This window comes from Grammomys surdaster, unplaced genomic scaffold (assembly GCF_004785775.1).
Source record: "Grammomys surdaster isolate TR1022 unplaced genomic scaffold, NIH_TR_1.0 126001, whole genome shotgun sequence".
In the NCBI taxonomy this organism is placed as follows: domain Eukaryota; kingdom Metazoa; phylum Chordata; class Mammalia; order Rodentia; family Muridae; genus Grammomys; species Grammomys surdaster.
This window is the reverse complement of record NW_021620817.1, coordinates 188,743-193,609: the sequence shown is the minus strand read 5'-3', so window position 1 is coordinate 193,609 and position 4,867 is coordinate 188,743.

Genomic DNA, 4,867 nt, shown 5'->3' with positions numbered 1-4,867 from the left:
AATGTTAATCACAATGCAAATAAATCATATCAAAATGTACTAATCAGAGACTATAGTTTAATATTAAAATTAATGTATTTCTCTCAACTATTAATTGCAAAGCATAATTCTTGGACAAAATTAATACCTTATGCCTAGATTGCATGCCATGACATGAATTTAAAAGAGAGCTACTAGCATTGTTTCATTAATAAAACAACAACAACAACAAAAGCCAAAAATCCAAACCAAACAACAACAACCACAATAACCACAAAAACAAAAAGAAATCAATGCTGTAACAGAAAGAATAAAATTCAGCTTGTAGATACATTTTTTGAGTATTCTATAGTTCGTAAATTTTTCTCATTTAATTTAAAATCAAACAACAATTTAAAATCTCTTTATTCTTGTAATTAAACTATAATTCACTTTGTTCAAAATTAGTAAGTTTGATAAAATGTGCTGTGTGAAATAAAGACAAATGGCATATATAAACATATCCCTTTTAACCATATCCTGAACATCCTAGAGGAACTACTGAATTCACAGCAGTGGGTAAGAACCTTCCCCTATTTCCCTACATCCAAGAGCTGCAAGTGAGAGACTGGGGTACTCAGGACCCATCACCCACACAAACCACGTGCCTCTGGAATACCACTCTACTTCTGCTCCTCTCTTGGTCCTTTTTCCTGGAGCAGACAACTAGCTGGTCTTCTTCCATGAAGACACCATATCCTGAACCATCCTTGAGGAACCACTGCACTCAGAGTAGTAGAGGAACCACTGCACTCAGAGCAGCAGGATTTCAAGATCCCAGAGGCAGCCTGAATCCCAGAAGCTCTTACATCCAGGATCTCAGGACCACAGGATCACAGAGACAGTTGGACTCTGAGGAGATCTGACATAAGCAAGATAACTGGAAAGACTGTCTCTGGCTCCAGTCAGAGACAGTGATTGAAAGTAGCTCTAGAGAAAACCAGATGGCAAACGGCAAGCACAAGAATATAAGCAACAGAGATCAAAGTTACGTCATCAGAAACTCAGTTCTCCAACCATAGCAAGTCCTGAACACCACATCACACCAGAAAAGTAGGATTGAAATTTAGAATCACATCTCATGATGATGATAGAAGACTTTAAGAAGGACATAAATAGCTCTTCAAAGAAGGACAGGAGAACACAGGTAAACAGGTAGAAGCCTTTAAAGAAGAAACACAAAAACCATGTAAACACTTGCAAAAAAACAAAACCAAATAGGTGAAGGAATTAAGCCAAACAACCCAGAATCTAAAAATGAAAGTAGAATCAATAAAGAAATCTCAAAGGGAGACCATCCTGTTGATAGAAAACCCAGGAATGAGATCAGGAGTTATGGATACAAGCATCACCAACAAAATACAAGAGATAGAGCAGAGAGTATCATGTGCAGAAGATACCATAGAAAAAATTGACACAACTGTCAAAGAAAATGAAAAATTCAAAAAGGTCATAAACCAAAACTTCCAGGAAATCGAGGACAGAGTGAGAAAACCAAATCTAAGAATAATAAGTATAGATGAGGTCCAGTAAATATTTTCAACAAAATTATAGAGGAAAACTTTTCTAACCTAGAGAAAGAGATGCCCATGAACATACAAGAAGCCTACTGAACTCCAAATAGATTAGACTTGAAAAGAAATACCTCCCACCACATAATAATTAAAACATCAAATGCACAAAACAAAGAAAAAATACTAAAAGCAGTAAAGGAAAGAGGTCAAGTAACATATAAAGATAAACCTATCAGAATTACAGAAGACTTCGCACCAGATATAATAAAAGCCAGAAGATCCTGTGCTGGTATCATACAGACCCTAAGAGAACATAAACGCCATCCCAGACTACTATACCCAGCAAAAATCTCAATCACTATAGATGGAGAAACCAAGATATTCCATGACAAATCCAAATTTACACAATATCTTTCCACAAATCTAGCCCTACAAAGGATAATAGACTGAAAACTCCACCACAAAGAGGGAAACTGCAACCTAGAAAAAGCAAGGAAATAATCTGCAAACAAACCCAAAAGAAAATAGCTATATAAACATAATTCTACCTAAAATAACAAAAATAACAGGAATAAATGATCATTTTCCTTAATATCTCTTAAAATCAATGGACTCAATTCCTCAATGAAAAGACATTGGCTAACAGACTGAGTACATGTTTAGGACTCAGATTTTTTCTGTATACTGGAAATAAACCTCAGTGACAAATACAGACACTACTTCAGAGTAAAAGGACGGAAAACAATTTTACAAGCAAATGGTCCCAAGAAACAAACAGGAGTAGCCATCCTAATATTTTTAAAATTGATTTTCAACCAAAAGTACTCAAAAAAGATAAGAAAGGACATTTCATACTTATCAAAGGAAAAATCTACCAAGACCAACTCTCAATTCTAAACATCTAAGTTCCAAGTGCAAAGGCACCCACATTCATAAAAGAAACTTTACTAAAGTTCAAAGCACACATTGTATCTCTCAAAAATAGTGGCAAACTCAACACCCTACTCTCATCAATGGACTGATCATGAAAACACAAACTAAACACAGACACAATTAAATTAACAGAAATTATGAACCAAATGGATTTAATAGATATCTATAGAACATTTCATCCTAAAACAAAAGAATATACCTTTTTATCAGTACCTCGTGGTACAGTCTCAAAAATAGCTCATATAATTGGTCAAAAAACAGGTCTCAACAGATACAAAAAGATTGACATAATCCCTGGAATCCTATCAGATCACCATGGCTAAGGCTGGTCTTCAATAATAACAAAAAAAAATGGAAAGCCCACATATGCTTGGAAACTGAACAACACTATACTCAATGACGATTGGTCAAGGAAGAAATAAGGAAAGAAATTAGAGAATTTTTAGAATTTAATGGAAATAAAGGCCCATCAAATGAAAACTCATGGAACACAATGAAAGCAGTTCTAAGAGGAAAAGTCAGAGCTCTCAGTGCCTACAAAAAGAAACTGAATAGAGCATACACTAGTAACAAGACAGCACACCTGAAAACCCTAGAGCAAAAAGGAGCAAATACACATGAGAGGACTAGAAGGCAGGAAGCAATCAAATGCAAGGCTGAAATCAAACAAGTAGGAACAAATGGAACTATACAAAGTATCAACAAAGCTAGAAGCTGGTTCTTTGAGAAAATCAACAAGATAGATAAAACCATAGCCAGACTAACCAGAGGGCACAGAGACAGTATCCAAATTAATAAAATCAGAACTGAAAAGGGAAACATAACTATAGAAACAGAGGAAATTCATAAAAACATCAGCTCCTAATACAAAAGCCTATACTCAATAAAACTGGAAATTCTGAATGAAATGGACAATTTTCTAGACAGATACTGGGTAGCTAAATTAAATCAGGAGCAGATAAATCATCTAACCAGTCCCATAACACCTAAAGAAATAAAAGCAAGTCATTAAAAGTCTCCCCATCAAAAAACCCCAGGAACAGATTATTTTAGTGCAGAATTCTAACAGACCTTCCAAGAATACCTAATGCCAATTCTCTTCCAACTATTCAATGAAATAGAAACAAAAAAACACTACCCAACTCATTCTATGAATCCAGAATTATGCTCATACCTACACCATAGAAAGACACAACAAAGAAAGAAAACTTCAAGCTAATTTCTCTTATGAATATCGATGCAAAAATACTCAATAAAATTGTCACAAACTGAATCTAAGAACACATAAAAACAATCATGCATCATGATCAAGTAGGCTTTATCCCAGGAATACAAGGATGGTTCAATATTTGGAAATCCATCAAAGTAATCCAATATATAAACAAACTCAAAGAAAAAAACCGCATCATCATCTCAGAAGATGTTGAGAAAGCATTTTATAAAATACAACACCCCTTCACGTTGAAAGTCTTGGAAAGATCAGGATATTAAGGCCCATACCTAAATATAGTAAAAGCAATATACAGAAAGCCAGTAGCCAACATTATAGTAAATGGAGAAACACTTGAAGCAACCCCACTAAAATCAGGGACTAGACAAAGCTGCCTTCTCTCCCTATCTATTCACTATAGTACTGAAAGTCCTAGCCAGAGCAATTAGACAACAAAAGGAAGTTTAAAAATACAAATAGGAAAGGAAGAAGTCAAAATATCACTATTTGAAGATGATATGATAGTATACTTAAGTGATTCCAAAACTTCCACCAGAGCACTCCTAAACCTGATAAACACCTTCAGCAAAGTGGCTGGGTATAAAATCAACTCAAACAAATCAGAAGCCTTCCTCTACTGTAAGGACAAACAGGCTGAGAAATAAATTAGGGAAATGATACCCTTCACAATAGTCACAAATAATATTAAAATGCCTTGGTGTAAATCTAACCAAGCAAGTGAAAGATCAGTATGACAAGAACTTCAAGTCTCTGAAGAAAGAAATCAAAGGAGATGTCAGGAGATGGATAGAAAGATCTACCTTGCTCATGGATTGGTATAATTAATATAGTAAAAATGGACATCTTGCCAAAAGCAATCTACAAATGCAATGCAATCCCCATCAAAATTCCAACTCAATTCTTCATAAAGATAGAAAGAGCAACTTGCAAACTCATTTGGAACAACAACAACAACAACAACAACAACAACAAAACAGGATAGCAAGAACTATTTACTACAATAAAAGATCTTCTGGGGGAATCACAATCCCTGACCTCAGGGTGTACTACAGAGTAATAGTGGTAAACATTGCATGGTATTGGTGTGGAGACAGACAAAAATATCAGTGGAATAGAATTAACGACCCAGAAATGAGCCCACAAACCTATGGTCACTTGATCTTTGATAAAG